The sequence below is a fragment of the Petromyzon marinus genome, chromosome 75, assembly GCF_048934315.1.
Source record: "Petromyzon marinus isolate PM22_M1 ecotype Great Lakes invasive population chromosome 75, UKy_Petmar_22M1.pri1.0, whole genome shotgun sequence".
Classification (NCBI taxonomy): Eukaryota; Metazoa; Chordata; class Hyperoartia; order Petromyzontiformes; family Petromyzontidae; genus Petromyzon; species Petromyzon marinus.
In genome coordinates, this window is record NC_133741.1 from 7192435 (window position 1) to 7210455 (window position 18021).

Sequence of the window (18021 nt, forward strand, 5' to 3'; positions counted from 1 at the left end):
GCAGGGGGTAGGTGCAGGGGGTAGGTGTGAGGGGGTAGGTGTGAGGGGTAGGTGCAGGGGTAGGTCCAGGGGGTTGGTGCAGGGGTAGGTGCAGGGGTAGGTCCAGGGGGTAGGTGTGAGGGGTAGGTGTGAGGGGTAGGTGCAGGGGGTAGGTGCGAGGGGTAGGTGCGAGGGGGTAGGTGCGAGGGGGTAGGTGCGAGGGGTAGGTGTGAGGGGGTAGGTGCAGGGGGTAGGTGTGAGGGTAGGTGCGAGGGGGTAGGTGCGAGGGGGTAGGTGTGAGGGGTAGGTGTGAGGGGTAGGTGCAGGGGTAGGTCCAGGGGGTTGGTGCAGGGGGTAGGTGTGAGGGTAGGTGCGAGGGGGTAGGTGTGATGGGGTAGGTGCGAGGGGTAGGTGCGAGGGGGTAGGTGCCGGGGGTAGGTGCGAGGGGTAGTTGCAGGGGGTAGGTGTGAGGGGGTAGGTGTGAGAGGGGGTAGGTGTGAGGGGGGGTAGGTGTGAGGGGTAGGTGTGAGGGGGTAGGTGCAGGGGGTAGGTGTGAGGGGTAGGTGCGAGGGGGGGTAGGTGCAGGGGGTTTGTGCAGTGGGTAGTTAAGAGGGGTAGGTGTGAGGGGGTAGTTGCAGGGGGTAGGTGCAGGGGGTTTGTGCAGGGGGTAGGTGTGAGGGGGTAGGCGCGTGGTGTTTGTTGTTGGCGTTGTTGTTGTGTCGGACGATGACGATGATGGTGGTGGTGGTTGTTGTTGTGAGATGGGTGTCCGTTGAGTTTATAATTTAATGCATTCGCAAGATCATCGCACAACCACCACAACCACCCCACAGACACTACCACAACCACCACCACCCCACAGACACCACCACAACCATCACCACCAACCCACAGACACCACAACCACCACCACCACCCCACAGACACCACCACAACCATCACCACCAACCCACAGACACCACAACCACCACCACCAACCCACAGACACCACAACCACCACCACCACCACCCCACAGACACCAACACCACAGACACCACCACCACCCCACAGACACCAACACCACCCCACAGACACCAACACCACCCCACAGACACCACCACAACCACCACCACCCCACAGACACCACCACCACCACCACTCCACAGACACCACCACCACCCCACAGACACCACAACCACCACCACCCCACAGACACCACCACAACCACCAACACACCACAGACACCACAACCACCACCAGCACGACCCCCCCTCCACAGACACCAAACGCCGCATCGAACCCTCGACGAACAGAATCACGATTTATTAAAAGTCGTTCGTCGTCGAGGATAATCGAACAAAGAAGAGAGAGAAGAGGAGGTGGAGCGGGGGGGGGTGGAGCAGGGGGGGGGGTGGTGGATCAGGGGGTGACGGGAAGGTGGAACGAACAACATTGACGTTCGCCAACACGATTTTACATTTTGTGGTCGTAATAATAATGAAAGTTGTGGTTGTTGTTGTGGTGGTTGTTGTTGTTGTGGTTGTTGTGGTGGTTGTGGTGGGTTGTTTAAAGAGGAGGGATGGATGGCGACTCTGTAACGCAACACAACAGCAGCAGCAGCAACAACAAAGCGGCCTCTTCCACTGTCCATAGCAGTCCGTCTGTTCGCTCCCCCCTCCTCCATCTGAACCATCATCCTCCTGCTCCCCCTCCCCATCTGAACCATCATCCTCCTGCTCCCCTCCATCTGAACCATCATCCTCCTGCTCCCCCTCCCCATCTGAACCATCATCCTCCTGCTCCCCCTCCCCATCTGAACCATCATCCTCCTGCTCCCCTCCATCTGAACCATCATCCTCCTGCTCCCCCTCCCCATCTGAACCATCATCCTCCTGCTCCCCCTCCCCATCTGAACCATCATCCTCCTGCTCCCCACCTCCATCTGAGTCATCATCCTCCTGCTCCCCTCCATCTGAACCATCATCCTCCTGCTCCCCCTCCCCATCTGAACCATCATCCTCCTGCTCCCCTCCATCTGAACCATCATCCTCCTGCTCCCCCACCTCCATCTGAACCATCATCCTCCTGCTCCCCTCCATCTGAACCATCATCCTCCTGCTCCCCTCCATCTGAACCATCATCCTCCTGCTCCCCTTCATCTGAACCATCATCCTCCTGCTCCCCCACCTCCATCTGAACCATCATCCTCCTGCTCCCCCACCTCCATCTGAACCATCATCCTCCTGCTCCCCTCCATCTGAACCATCATCCTCCTGCTCCCCTCCATCTGAACCATCATCCTCCTGCTCCCCTCCATCTGAACCATCATCCTCCTGCTCCCCTTCATCTGAACCATCATCCTCCTGCTCCCCCTCCTCCATCTGAACCATCATCCTCCTGCTCCCCCACCTCCATCTGAACCATCATCCTCCTGCTCCCCTCCATCTGAACCATCATCCTCCTGCTCCCCTCCATCTGAACCATCATCCTCCTGCTCCCCTTCATCTGAACCATCATCCTCCTGCTCCCCCTCCCCATCTGAACCATCATCCTCCTGCTCCCCTCCCCTCCATCTGAGCCACAGTCAACCAACAAAGAGCCATGTGTGTTACACTACCGACTTAAATACTAACAACTTGCATATCTCTTCTTTGGTTCTTTCGGTAAAGTCACGTAGAATGAGAATAAAATAATAATAATTTGATAAAATAATAAAACAGCGCTGTCCTACCAGACAGTCTCGTCCCTTCACCTGATGAAGGCCGCTTGTGTTGTGGCCGAAACGTCGTGAGAATTTTTATCGTGTTCATTTCATTTCATCAATTTATTTTATTTCATTCTCATTCTACGTGTCGGTGACTTTGCCGAAGGAACCAAAGAAGATGAATCCTTGCAGTCGCGAAAGCTTTAAATCGAAACGTGCATACCAATTTAGAATCGCTTCGCTTGCCTTCCTCTTCATCCTCCTCCTCCGAGAGAGACGTATACAAAAATATATATAAGGAGTGAAAGTTGTTCAAATAATATTGGCAGTGAAAACCCAGACAGGCTATAAATAGATACCACCATTAGTGCGGGGTGTGTGTGTGTGGTGGTGGTAAGTGACAGGGGTGGTGGTGGTGGTGGTTGGGTTTAGTGGTGGTGAGGGGGTAGTGGTGGTGGTGAGGAGTTAGTGGTGGTGGTGAGGGTTTAGTGGTGGTGGTGAGGGTTTAGTGGTGGTGGTGGTGGTGAGGGTTTAGTGGTGGTGGTGGTGGTGGTGAGGCTTTAGTGGTGGTGGTGAGGCTTTAGTGGTGGTGGTGAGGATTTAGTGGTGGTGGTGGTGGTGAGGGTGTAGTGGTGGTGAGGGGTTAGTGGTGGTGAGGCTTTAGTGGTGGTGAGGGTTTAGTGGTGGTGAGGGTTTAGTGGTGGTGAGGGTTTAGTGGTGGTGAGGGTTTAGTGGTGGTGGTGGTGAGGCTTTAGTGGTGGTGAGGGGTTAGTGGTGGTGGTGAGGGGTTAGTGGTGGTGGTGAGGGGTTAGTGGTGGTGGTGAGGCTTTAGTGGTGGTGGTGAGGCTTTAGTGGTGGTGGTGAGGCTTTAGTGGTGGTGGTGGTGAGGCTTTAGTGGTGGTGGTGAGGCTTTAGTGGTGGTGGTGAGGCTTTAGTGGTGGTGTTGAGGCTTTAGTGGTGGTGGTGGTGAGGGGTTAGTGGTGGTGGTGAGGGGTTAGTGGTGGTGGTGAGGGTTTAGTGGTGGTGGTGAGGCTTTAGTGGTGGTGGTGAGGCTTTAGTGGTGGTGGTGGTGAGGCTTTAGTGGTGGTGGTGAGGCTTTAGTGGTGGTGGTGAGGCTTTAGTGGTGGTGTTGAGGCTTTAGTGGTGGTGGTGGTGAGGGGTTAGTGGTGGTGGTGAGGGGTTAGTGGTGGTGGTGAGGGTTTAGTGGTGGTGGTGAGGCTTTAGTGGTGGTGGTGAGGCTTTAGTGGTGGTGGTGAGGCTTTAGTGGTGGTGTTGAGGCTTTAGTGGTGGTGGTGGTGGTGAGGGGTTAGTGGTGGTGGTGAGGGGTTAGTGGTGGTGGTGAGGGTTTAGTGGTGGTGGTGAGGCTTTAGTGGTGGTGGTGAGGCTTTAGTGGTGGTGGTGAGGCTTTAGTGGTGGTGGTGAGGCTTTAGTGGTGGTTGTGAGGCTTTAGTGGTGGTGGTGAGGCTTTAGTGGTGGTGGTGAGGCTTTAGTGGTGGTGGTGGTGGTGGTGAGGCTTTAGTGGTGGTGGTGAGGCTTTAGTGGTGGTGGTGAGGCTTTAGTGGTGGTGGTGAGGCTTTAGTGGTGGTGGTGAGGCTTTAGTGGTGGTGGTGAGGCTTTAGTAGTGGTGGTGGTGGTGAGGCTTTAGTGGTGGTGAGGCTTTAGTGGTGGTGGTGGTGAGGCTTTAGTGGTGGTGGTGAGGCTTTAGTGGTGGTGGTGAGGCTTTAGTGGTGGTGGTGAGGCTTTAGTGGTGGTGGTGAGGCTTTAGTGGTGGTGGTGAGGCTTTAGTGGTGGTGGTGAGGTAGTGGTGGTGGTGAGGGTTTAGTGGTGGTGGTGAGGGTTTAGTGGTGGTGGTGAGGCTTTAGTGGTGGTGAGGGTTTAGTGGTGGTGGTGAGGGTTTAGTGGTGGTGGTGAGGGTTTAGTGGTGGTGAGGGTTTAGTGGTGGTGAGGCTTTAGTGGTGGTGAGGCTTTAGTGGTGGTGAGGCTTTAGTGGTGGTGGTGAGGGGTTAGTGGTGGTGGTGGTGAGGAGTTAGTGGTGGTGGTGAGGGTTTAGTGGTGGTGAGGCTTTAGTGGTGGTGGTGAGGGGTTAGTGGTGGTGGTGAGGCTGTGGTGGTGGTAAGGCTTTAGTGGTGGTGGTGAGGCTTTAGTGGTGGTGGTGAGGCTTTAGTGGTGGTGGTGAGGCTTTAGTGGTGGTGGTGAGGCTTTAGTGGTGGTGGTGAGGCTTTAGTGGTGGTGGTGGTGGTGAGGCTTTAGTGGTGGTGGTGGTGAGGCTTTAGTGGTGGTGGTGAGGCTTTAGTGGTGGTGGTGAGGCTTTAGTGGTGGTGGTGAGGCTTTAGTGGTGGTGGTGAGGCTTTAGTGATGGTGAGGGGTTAGTGGTGGTGGTGAAGGTTTAGTGGTGGTGAGGCTTTAGTGGTGGTGAGGCTTTAGTGGTGGTGAGGGGTTAGTGGTGGTGAGGCTGCAGTGGTGGTGAGGCTTTAGTGGTGGTGAGGCTTTAGTGGTGGTGAGGGGTTAGTGGTGGTGAGGCTTTAGTGGTGGTGGTGAGGCTTTAGTGGTGGTGGTGAGGCTTTAGTGGTGGTGGTGAGGCTTTAGTGATGGTGAGGGGTTAGTGGTGGTGGTGAAGGTTTAGTGGTGGTGAGGCTTTAGTGGTGGTGAGGCTTTAGTGGTGGTGGTGAGGCTTTAGTGGTGGTGGTGAGGCTTTAGTGGTGGTGGTGAGGCTTTAGTGGTGGTGGTGAGGCTTTAGTGGTGGTGGTGAGGCTTTAGTGGTGGTGAGGGGTTAGTGGTGGTGGTGAAGGTTTAGTGGTGGTGAGGCTTTAGTGGTGGTGAGGGGTTAGTGGTGGTGAGGCTTTAGTGGTGGTGAGGCTTTAGTGGTGGTGAGGCTTTAGTGGTGGTGAGGCTTTAGTGGTGGTGAGGGGTTAGTGGTGGTGAGGCTTTAGTGGTGGTGGTGAGGCTTTAGTGGTGGTGGTGAGGCTTTAGTGGTGGTGGTGAGGCTTTAGTGGTGGTGGTGAGGCTTTAGTGGTGGTGGTGAGGCTTTAGTGGTGGTGAGGGGTTAGTGGTGGTGGTTGGGTTTAGTGGTGGTGAGGGTTTAGTGGTGGTGAGGCTTTAGTGGTGGTGAGGCTTTAGTGGTGGTGGTGAGGCTTTAGTGGTGGTGGTGAGGGGTTAGTGGTGGTGGTGAGGAGTTAGTGGTGGTGAGGGTTTAGTGGTGGTGAGGCTTTAGTGGTGGTGGTGAGGCTTTAGTGGTGGTGAGGGGTTAGTGGTGGTGGTTGGGTTTAGTGGTGGTGAGGGTTTAGTGGTGGTGAGGCTTTAGTGGTGGTGAGGCTTTAGTGGTGGTGGTGAGGCTTTAGTGGTGGTGGTGAGGGGTTAGTGGTGGTGGTGAGGAGTTAGTGGTGTTGGTGAAGGTTTAGTGGTGGTGAGGCTTTAGTGGTGGTGTTGAGGCTTTAGTGGTGGTGGTGAGGCTTTAGTGGTGGTGGTGAGGGTTTAGTGGTGGTGAGGCTTTAGTGGTGGTGGTGAGGCTTTAGTGGTGGTGGTGAGGGGTTAGTGGTGGTGGTGAGGGTTTAGTGGTGGTGAGGGTTTAGTGGTGGTGAGGGTTTAGTGGTGGTGGTGAGGCTTTAGTGGTGGTGAGGGTTTAGTGGTGGTGGTGAGGGTTTAGTGGTGGTGGTGGTGAGGCTTTAGTGGTGAGGCTTTAGTGGTGGTGGCTGTTTGGGTTTCCTGTGGTGATTGGTTGAGGAGGAGGAGGAGGAAGAGGAGGAGGAGGAGGGGCGCACGGCGCACGTGGCGTGCTCGGAATCCGTGAGGTTTGTGTGAAGGGGGAGAGGGGAGAAACACAGAGGGAGGCAGAGAGAGGAGAGACAGAGAGAGAGACACAGAGAGAGACACAGAGAGAGACACAGAGAGAGACACAGAGAGAGACACACAGAGAGAGAGACACACAGAGAGAGAGACACACAGAGAGAGAGCCACACAGACAGAGAGCCACACAGACAGAGAGAGACACACAGACAGAGAGAGACACACAGACAGAGAGAGACACACAGACAGAGAGAGACACACAGACAGAGAGAGACACACAGACAGAGAGAGACACACAGACAGAGAGAGACACACAGACAGAGAGAGACACACAGACAGAGAGAGACACACAGACAGAGAGAGACACACAGACAGAGAGAGACACACAGACAGAGAGAGACACACAGACAGAGAGAGACACACAGACAGAGAGAGACACACAGACAGAGAGAGACACAGACAGAGAGAGACACAGACAGAGAGACACACAGACAGGGAGACACACAGACAGAGAGACTCACAGAGGAAATAGGGGACAGAGAGGAGAGATAGAGGAAGGGGAGAGGCTTGGAATCTCGTACGGAGACGAGTCGATCAGTAGGCGAATTATCCAATGGCTATGGAGTTGAATTAGCCCCATAGTCCTCCTCATTCTGATCATCAACATCCTCATCATCAACATTCTCCACGGACGACTACAACCACCTTGCTCCACCACCTCCTCCACCTCCTCCACCTCCTCCTCCTACTCCTCACAACTCATCCCCGAGACTACGGTGAGAGTCCTTATGTAACCAAACATTGTACATTGTGTGTGTGGACTAATCTGTAATGTTACACACACACACTCACACGTGTGTGTGTGTGTATTACATTGTATTGTAGTACATATATTGAACATTGTGTGTGTGTGGACTAATCTGTAATGTTACATACACACGTGTGTGTGTGTGTGTAACATTACATTGTATTCTAGTACATACATTGTACATTGTGTGTGTGGACTAATCTGTAATGTTACACACACAAACGTGTGTGAATGTATTACATTGTAACGTAGTACGTACTTTGTACATTGTGTGTGAACTAATCTCGAATGTTACACACACGTGTGTGAATGTATTACATTGTAATGCAGTACATACATTGTACATTGTGTGTGTGGACTAATCTGTAATGTTACACACACAAACGTGTGTGAATGTATTACATTGTAACGTAGTACGTACATTGTACATTGTGTGTGAACTAATCTCGAATGTTACACACACACACACGTGTGTGAATGTATTACATTGTAATGTAGTACATACATTGTACATTGTATTACACCGTGTGTACATTGTATTCAATACATTGTAATGTATCACATACAATGTTTGTAATTGTCTCTGAATGTACAACATTAATGTGTACACTTTATATACGCATGCAGTACATTATACATTGTGTGCATTGAGTACTGTGCATTGAGTGCTGTGCATTGTGTAGATTGTGTACATTGTACACGCGCCCATTGTAAACGTGTACATTGTCTGTGTACATTATACATAGATTACACTTACTGGCGAATGGCGAGTATTGGTGACCTAAGTGTGAGTGACTGACTGAGTTTGAGTGGGTGAGGCACTCGCTGAGTGTGAGTGTGTGTGAGTGAGTCACTCACTGAGTGTGTGTGTGAGTGAGTCACTCACTGAGTGTGTGTGTGTGTGAGTGAGTCACTCACTGAGTGTGTGTGTGTGTAAGTGAGTCACTCACTGAGTGTGTGTGTGTAAGTGAGTCACTCACTGAGTGTGAGTGTGTGAGTGAGTCACTCACTGAGTGTGAGTGTGTGTGAGTGAGTCACTCACTGAGTGTGAGTGTGTGTGAGTGAGTCACTCACTGAGTGTGTGTGTGTGAGTGAGTCACTCACTGAGTGTGAGTGTGTGTGAGTGAGTCACTCACTGAGTGTGTGTGTGTGAGTCACTCACTGAGTGTGTGTGTGTGTGAGTGAGTCACTCACTGAGTGTGTGTGTGTGAGTGAGTCACTCACTGAGTGTGTGTGTGTGAGTGAGTCACTCACTGAGTGTGTGTGTGAGTGAGTCACTCACTGAGTGTGTGTGTGTGTGAGTGAGTCACTGAGTGTGTGTGTGTGAGTGAGTCACTCACTGAGTGTGTGTGTGAGTGAGTCACTCACTGAGTGTGTGTGTGAGTGAGTCACTCACTGAGTGTGAGTGTGTGTGAGTGAGTCACTCGCTGAGTGTGTGTGTGTGTAAGTGAGTCACTCACTGAGTGTGTGTGTGAGTGAGTCACTCGCTGAGTGTGTGTGTGTGTAAGTGAGTCACTCACTGAGTGTGTGTGTGAGTGAGTCACTCACTGAGTGTGTGTGTGAGTGAGTCACTCACTGAGTGTGTGAGTGAGTGAGTCACTCACTGAGTGTGTGTGTGTGAGTGTGACACTCACTGAGTGTGTGTGTGTGAGTGAGTCACTCACTGAGTGTGTGTGTGATTGAGTCACTCACTGAGTGTGTGTGTGTGTGACACTCACTGAGTGTGTGTGTGTGAGTGAGTCACTCACTGAGTGTGTGTGTGAGTGAGTCACTCACCGAGTGTGTGTGTGAGTGAGTCACTCACTGAGTGTGTGTGTGAGTGAGTCACTCACTGAGTGTGTGTGTGTGTGAGTGAGTCACTCACTGAGTGTGTGTGTGAGTGAGTCACTCACTGAGTGTGTGTGTGAGTGAGTCACTCACTGAGTGTGTGTGAGTGAGTGAGTCACTCACTGAGTGTGTGTGAGTGAGTGAGTCACTCACTGAGTGTGTGTGAGTGAGTGAGTCACTCACTGAGTGTGTGTGAGTGAGTGAGTCACTCACTGAGTGTGTGTGAGTGAGTGAGTCACTCACTGAGTGTGTGTGTGAGTGAGTGAGTCACTCACTGAGTGTGTGTGTGTGTAAGTGAGTCACTCACTGAGTGTGTGTGTGTGTAAGTGAGTCACTCACTGAGTGTGTGTGTGTGTAAGTGAGTCACTCACTGAGTGTGTGTGTGTGTAAGTGAGTCACTCACTGAGTGTGTGTGTGTGTGTAAGTGAGTCACTCACTGAGTGTGTGTGTGTGTGTAAGTGAGTCACTCACTGAGTGTGTGTGTGTGTAAGTGAGTCACTCACTGAGTGTGTGTGCGTGTAAGTGAGTCACTCACTGAGTGTGTGTGCGTGTAAGTGAGTCACTCACTGAGTGTGTGTGCGTGTAAGTGAGTCACTCACTGTGTGTGTGTGTGTAAGTGAGTCACTCACTGAGTGTGTGTGTGTAAGTGAGTCACTCACTGTGTGTGTGTGTGTAAGTGAGTCACTCACTGAGTGTGTGTGTGTGTGTAAGTGAGTCACTCACTGAGTGTGTGTGTGTGTAAGTGAGTCACTCACTGAGTGTGTGTGTGTGTAAGTGAGTCACTCACTGAGTGTGTGTGTGTGTAAGTGAGTCACTCACTGAGTGTGTGTGTGTAAGTGAGTCACTCACTGAGTGTGTGTGTGTGTAAGTGAGTCACTCACTGAGTGTGTGTGTGTAAGTGAGTGAGTCACTCACTGAGTGTGTGTGTAAGTGAGTCACTCACTGAGTGTGTGTGTGTGTAAGTGAGTCACTCACTGAGTGTGTGTGTGTGAGTCACTCACTGAGTGTGAGTGTGTGTGAGTCACTCACTGAGTGTGTGTGTGTGTGTGTAAGTGAGTCACTCACTGAGTGTGTGTGCAAGTGAGTCACTCACTGAGTGTGTGTGTGTAAGTGAGTCACTCACTGAGTGTGTGTGTGTGTAAGTGAGTCACTCACTGAGTGTGTGTGTGTGTAAGCGAGTCACTCACTGAGTGAGTGTGTGTGTGAGTGAGTCACTCACTGAGTGAGTGTGTGTGTAAGTGAGTCACTCACTGAGTGTGTGTGTGTGTAAGTGAGTCACTCACTGAGTGTGTGTGTGTAAGTGAGTCACTCACTGAGTGTGTGTGTGTAAGTGAGTCACTCACTGAGTGTGTGTGTAAGTGAGTCACTCACTGAGTGTGTGTGTGTGTGTAAGTGAGTCACTCACTGAGTGTGTGTGTGTAAGTGAGTCACTCACTGAGAGTGTGTGTGTGTAAGTGAGTCACTCACTGAGTGTGTGTGTGTGTAAGTGAGTCACTCACTGAGTGTGTGTGTGTAAGTGAGTCACTCACTGAGTGTGTGTGTGTAAGTGAGTCACTCACTGAGTGTGTGTGTGTAAGTGAGTCACTCACTGAGTGTGTGTGTGTGAGTCACTCACTGAGTGTGTGTGTGTGAGTCACTCACTGAGTGTGTGTGTGTAAGTGAGTCACTCACTGAGAGTGTGTGTGTGTGAGTGAGTCACTCACTGAGTGTGTGAGTGACTGAGTGAGTTAATTAGGTCCGCCTGATGATTGCTGCTAGTGAGGTGGTGACAAATCGCTTGGCGAATTGTAAACGTAGCGGGGGGGGGGTTGTTACTCTCTCTGCACTCTCTCTCCACTCTCTCCACTCTCTCTCTCCGTCTCTCCTCTCTCTCTCTGTCTCGCCAACACACAACCCGTCTAAGTGCTGAACTGGGTAACGAATCGGCCACACGTTTTGTTTACGTGGCACAGACACATGCACAGACACACACACAGACATATTTTACGCGATCCAAGCCCCCTCGACTAACCCACTAACCTCTGTCGTGGATGAATAAGGCCCGACCAGTAAGTGTTTGAAACTAAGAGCGACATTGATGATGATGATGGATGGAATGAACGAGGGAATGAGTTGGGGGAGGGGTGATGAGTTAGAGGCACGTGTTCATGTTGTACACAAAGACAAATATCCACCCCCCCGACTAGTCTGTAAGGGAATGTTTGGGGCAAGTGTTGTTGTTAGTGAGGAGCAAACACCCTATGAAGGCCGGCACTGTGGGACACACACACAGTCACACACACACACACAGTCACACACACACACAGTCACACACAGTCACACACAGTCACACACACGGTCACACACACACACACGGTCACACACACACAGTCACTCACACACACACAGTCACTCACACACACACAGTCACTCACACACACACAGACACACAGTCACACACAGTCGCACACACACACAGTCGCACACACACACAGTCGCACACACAGTCACACACACAGTCACACACACAGACACACACACACACAGACACACAGTCACACACACACACAGTCACACACACAGTCACTAACACACACAGTCGCACACACACACAGTCGCACACACACACAGTCGCACACACACACACAGTCGCACACACACACACACGGTCACACACACACACGGTCACACACACACACACAGAGGGGGTGGGTGGCCAACACCACCACCACGCTCGCCCGGCTGCCTTTGTCTCCCCAGAAACACTAATATTTATCACACCCACCCACCCACTGACTCACCCACCCACTCACTCACCCACCCACTCACGACTCACCCACCCACTCACGACTCACCCACCCAACCACCCACCCAACCAGTCACCCAACCAACCACTCACCCACCCACTCACTCACCCACCCACTCACCCAACCATTCACCCAACCACTCACTCACCCAACTACTCACCCACCCAACCACTCACCCACCCATTGACTCACCCACCCACTCACTCATCACCCACCCAACCACCCACCCAACCAGTCACCCACCCAACCACTCACCCACCCACTGACTCACCCACTCACTCTCTCATCACCCACCCAACCACTCACCCAACCACTCACCCAACCACTCACCCAACCACTCACCCAACCATTCACCCACCCAGTCACACACCCACTCACCCACCCACTCACCCACCCACTCACCCACCCACTCATCCACCCACTCACCCACCCACTAACCCACTCACTAACCCACTCACTCAGACAGGCACAGGTAAAGCTCCCCCAAGGTAGCCCACACACAGGGCTGTAGGGGTAAGTGATGTGCGTAGTAAGGAGCAACACACAGTGCGCTAACCACTGCACCACCGCTCCTCACACACACAGTGCGCTAACCACTGCACCACCGCTCCCCACACACACATAGTGCGCTAACCACTGCACCACCGCTCCCCACACACACAGTGCGCTAACCACTGCACCACCGCTCCCCACTCACACACAGTGTGCTAACCACTGCACCACCGCTCCCCACACACACACAGTGCGCTAACCACTGCACCACCGCTCCCCACACACACACAGTGCGCTAATCACTGCACCACCGCTCCCCACACACACAGTGCGCTAACCACTGCGCCACCGCTCCCCCCCACACACACACAGTGCGCTAACCACTGCACCACCGCTCCCCCCCAAACACACAGTGCGCTAACCACTGCACCACCACTCCCCACTCACACACACAGTTCGCTAACCACTGTACCACCGCTCCCCACACACACAGTGCGCTAACCACTGTACCACCACTCCTCACTCACACACACAGTTCGCTAACCACTGTACCACCGCTCCCCACACACACACAGTGCGCTAACCACTGCACCACCGCTCCCTCTCCTCCAACCAGTCTGTTTCCCAACATCATCTCAGTCCCCACCTCCACGCCTTCTCACCCCCCCCCCTTCACGGCGTCTCAACAAGAACGTCATCAGCATCCACACCCCCCTCCCCCTTGATGATGATGATGCAACAGCAGCAGTAGCAGCATCACTGTGATGATGATGCAGTAGCAGCATCACTGTGATGATGGTGATGCAGCAGCAGCAGCAGCATCACTGTGATGATGGTGATGATGCAGTAGTAGTAGTAGCATCACTGTAATGATGATGCAGCAGCAGCATCACGATGATGATGCAACAGTAGCAGCAGCATCACTGTGATGATGGTGATGATGCAGTAGTAGTAGTAGCATCACTGTAATGATGATGCAGCAGCAGCATCACGATGATGATGCAACAGTAGCAGCAGCATCACTGTGATGATGATGCAACAGTAGCAGCATCAGCACTGTGATGATGCAACAGTAGCAGCAGCATCACTGTGATGATGATGCAACAGTAGCAGCAGCATCACTGTGATGATGATGCAACAGTAGCAGCAGCATCACTGTGATGATGATGATGCAACAGTAGCAGCAGCATCACTGTGATGATGATGCAACAGTAGCAGCATCACTGTGATGATTATGCAGCAGTAGTAGTAGTAGCAGCACTGTGATGATGATGCAGCAGTAGTAGCAGCATCACTGTGATGATGATGCAACAGTAGCAGCGTCACTGTGATGATGATGCAGCAGTAGCAGCAGCATCACTGTGATGATGATGCAGCAGTAGCAGCGTCACTGTGATGATGATGCAGCAGTAGTAGTAGTAGCAGCATCACTGTGATGATGATGCAGCAGTAGTAGTAGTAGTAGCAGCATCACTGTGATGATGATGCAGCAGTAGTAGTAGCATCACTGTGATGATGATGCAGCAGTAGCAGCGTCACTGTGATGATGATGCAGCAGTAGTAGTAGTAGCAGCATCACTGTGATGATGATGCAGCAGTAGTAGTAGTAGTAGCAGCATCACTGTGATGATGATGCAGCAGTAGTAGTAGCATCACTGTGATGATGATGCAGCAGTAGCAGCAGCATCACTGTGATGATGATGCAGCAGTAGTAGTAGTAGTAGCAGCAGCATCACTGTGATGATGATGCAGCAGTAGCAGCAGCATCACTGTGATGATGATGCAGCAGTAGTAGTAGCAGCATCACTGTGATGATGATGCAGCAGTAGTAGTAGCATCACTGTGATGATGATGCAGCAGTAGCAGCAGCATCACGGTGATGATGATGCAGCAGTAGTAGTAGTAGCAGCAGCATCACTGTGATGATGATGCAGCAGTAGTAGTAGTAGCAGCATCACTGTGATGATGATGCAGCAGTAGTAGTAGCATCACTGTGATGATGATGCAGCAGTAGCAGCAGCATCACTGTGATGATGATGCAGCAGTAGTAGTAGCATCACTGTGATGATGATGCAGCAGTAGCAGCAGCATCACTGTGATGATGATGCAGCAGTAGCAGCAGCATCACTGTGATGATGATGCAGCAGCATCACTGTGATGATGATGCAGCAGTAGCAGCAGCATCACTGTGATGATGATGATGATGCAGCAGTAGCAGCAGCATCACTGTGATGATGATGATGCAGCAGTAGCAGCAGCATCACTGATGATGATGATGATGCAGCAGTAGCAGCAGCATCACTGTGATAATGATGATGCAGCAGTAGCAGCACTGTGATGATGATGATGCAGCAGTAGCAGCAGCATCACTGTGATGATGCAGCAGCATCACTGTGATGATGATGATGCAGCAGTAGCAGCAGCATCACTGTGATGATGATGATGCAGCAGTAGCAGCAGCATCACTGTGATGATGATGATGATGCAGCAGTAGCAGCAGCATCACTGTGATGATGCAGCAGCATCACTGTGATGATGATGATGCAGCAGTAGCAGCATCACTGTGATGATGATGATGCAGCAGTAGCAGCATCACTGTGATGATGATGATGATGCAGCAGTATCACTGTGATAATGATGATGCAGCAGCAGCAGCATCACTGTGATAATGATGATGCAGCAGTAGCAGCACTGTGATGATGATGCAGCAGTAGCAGCAGCATCACTGTGATGATGATGATGATGCAGCAGTAGCAGCATCACTGTGATGATGATGATGCAGCAGTATCACTGTGATAATGATGATGTAGCAGCAGCATCACTGTGATGATGATGATGATGCAGCAGTAGCAGCACTGTGATGATGATGATGCAGCAGTAGCAGCACTGTGATGATGATGATGCAGCAGTATCTCTGTGATAATGATGATGCAGCAGCAGCATCACTGTGATAATGATGATGCAGCAGTAGCAGCACTGTGATGATGATGCAGCAGTAGCAGCAGCATCACTGTGATGATGTAGCAGCAGTAGTAGTAGCATCACTGTGATGATGATGATGATGCAGTAGTAGCAGCATCAGCACTGTGATGATGATGCAGCAGTAGCAGCAGCATCACTGTGATGATGATGATGCAGCAGCATCACTGTGATAATGATGATGCAGCAGCATCACACACCCCCACTCACACCCACACACCCACACACCCACCCGCACACACACACACACGTGTGTGTGGGGGTGTGTGACTGTGTGTGGGGGTGTGACTGTGTGTTACTGTGTGTGGGGGTGTGACTGTGTGTTACTGTGTGTGGGGGTGTGACTATGTGTGTGTGGGTGTGTGTGTGACTGTGTGTGTGGGTGTGACTGTGTGTGGGGGTGACTGTGTGTGGGGGTGACTGTGTGTGGGGGTGTGACTGTGTGTGGGGGTGTGACTGTGTGTGGGGGTGTGACTGTGTGTGGGGATGTGACTGTGTGTGTGACTGTGTGTGTGTGGGGGTGACTGTGTGTGTGTGTGTGTGGGGGTGACTGTGTGTGTGTGTGTGGGGGTGACTGTGTGTGTGTGTGGGGGTGACTGTGTGTGTGTGTGGGGGTGACTGTGTGTGTGTGTGGGGATGTGACTGTGTGTGTGTGACTGACTGTGTGTGTGTTGGGGTGACTGTGTGTGTGTGGGGGTGTGACTGTGTGTGGGGATGTGACTCTGTGTGTGTGACTGACTGTGTGTGTGTGACTGACTGTGTGTGTGTGTGTGACTGACTGTGTGTGTGTGACTGACTGACTGACTGTGTGTGTGACTGACTGTGTGTGTGACTGACTGTGTGTGTGACTGACTGTGTGTGTGACTGACTGTGTGTGTGTGTGACTGTGTGACTGTGTGTGTGTGACTGTGTGACTGTGTGTGTGTGACTGTGTGACTGTGTGTGTGTGACTGTGTGACTGTGTGTGTGTGACTGTGTGTGACTGTGTGTGTGACTGACTGTGTGTGTGTGTGACTGTGTGTGTGACTGACTGTGTGTGTGTGTGACTGTGTGTGTGACTGTGTGACTGTGTGTGTGACTGACTGTGTGTGTGACTGACTGTGACTGTGTGTGTGACTGTGTGTGTGTGACTGTGTGTGTCTGCTGCTGCTGCTGCCCGCAGTTGTTGTCGCACTGCGGGGGCGAGGAGGCCGCCCCAATTCGATCCCCGCGCTCACGGCTGCCGTCAGTGGCGAGCGAGCGAGCGAGCGATACATCACCCTGCACCCTTCCCCTACCCCCCACACACACCCCCCCCCCCCCCCCCCCCCCCCCGTGACCATGCCACCGTCGTTCATTCAGCAGTGGATAGAGCAAAGGGGTAGCGGGGGGGGGGTGTCGTGGCGATGCTGACGATGGCGGATGATTGAGCCACGTGTTTCCCCGCGCAGTGCAGATAGAGAGAGGGAGGGAGAGCACTACCCCCTGCCTCTACTGCCTCCACTGCCTCCCTCTCCAGCCCCTCCCCTCCTCCTTCCTGCTACAACCCCCTCACCCTCCGCGTCTTCTTCATCCTTCTCCACCCCCCTCCCCATCGCCTCTCTCACCCCCCCTCACCCCTTCTCCACCCCCCACCCCTTCTCCACCCCCCTCCCCTCTCCACTCCACCCCCTCCCCATCGCCTCTCTCACCCCCCCACCCTTCTCCACTCCCATTGTCTCGAGCTAGGCTCTCCTCAGCCCCTCCTCCCCCCCCCCTCCTCCAACACCCCCCCCCCCCCATCACCCCCATCACCCATCACCCCTCTCTCTCCATCACCCCCCCTTTCCACCCCTCCCCTCACCCCCTCCCCATCACCCCCTCCATCACCTCCATCACCCCCCTCTCTCTCTCATCACCCCCTCTCTCCATCACCCCCCCTCTCCATCACCCCTCTCCTCCCCTCTCCATCACCCCCTCCCTCTCCATCAACCCCCCTCCATCACCTCCCTCCTTCATCCCCCCTCTCCATCACTCCCTCCCTCTCCATCACTCCCTCCCCTCTCCATCACCCCCCCTCTCCATCACTCCTCCCCCCCCTCTCCATCACTCCCTCTCCCCCCCCCCTCTCCATCACTCCCTCCCTCTCCATCACCCCTCCCTCTCCATCACTCCCTCCCTCTCCATCACTCCCTCCCTCTCCATCACCCCTCTCCATCACCCCCCCTCTCCATCACTCCCTCCCTCTCCATCACTCCCTCTCTCTCCATCCCTCTCTCTCCATCACTCCCTCCCTCTCCATCACCCCTCTATACCCCTCTCCATCACTCCCTCCCTCTCCATCACTCCCTCCCTCTCCATCACCCCTCTCCATCACCCCCCCTCTCCATCACTCCCTCCCTCTCCATCACTCCCTCTCTCTCCATCACTCCCTCCCTCTCCATCACCCCCCCCTCTCCATCACCCCTCCCTCTCCATCACTCCCTCCCTCTCCATCACTCCCTTTCCCCTCTCCATCACCCCCCTCTCCATCACCCCCCCTCTCCATCACTCCCTCTCTCTCCATCACTCCCTCCCTCTCCATCACCCCCCCTCTCCATCACCCCCCCTCTCCATCACCCCTCCCTCTCCATCACTCCCTCCCTCCTCCATCACCCCCCTCTCCATCACCCCCCTCTCCCATCACTCCCTCCCTCTCCATCACTCCCTCTCTCTCCATCACTCC

At 53.1% G+C, this 18021-nt stretch overlaps 2 protein-coding genes across 2 annotated transcripts in view; both read left to right on the plus strand.

Moving 5' to 3' along the window:
* The window catches only part of LOC142907164 (uncharacterized), a 198912-nt gene that overhangs the window by 76694 nt on the left and 104197 nt on the right, over positions 1-18021 (plus strand). The window lies entirely within an intron of this gene.
* The window catches only part of LOC116937615 (beta-citrylglutamate synthase B-like), an 82317-nt gene continuing 70520 nt past the window's right edge, over positions 6225-18021 (plus strand). The window contains exon 1 of the mRNA XM_076056410.1: positions 6225-7222. The gene's annotated coding sequence lies outside the window, so the exon portion shown is untranslated. The remainder of the gene's footprint in view (positions 7223-18021) is intronic.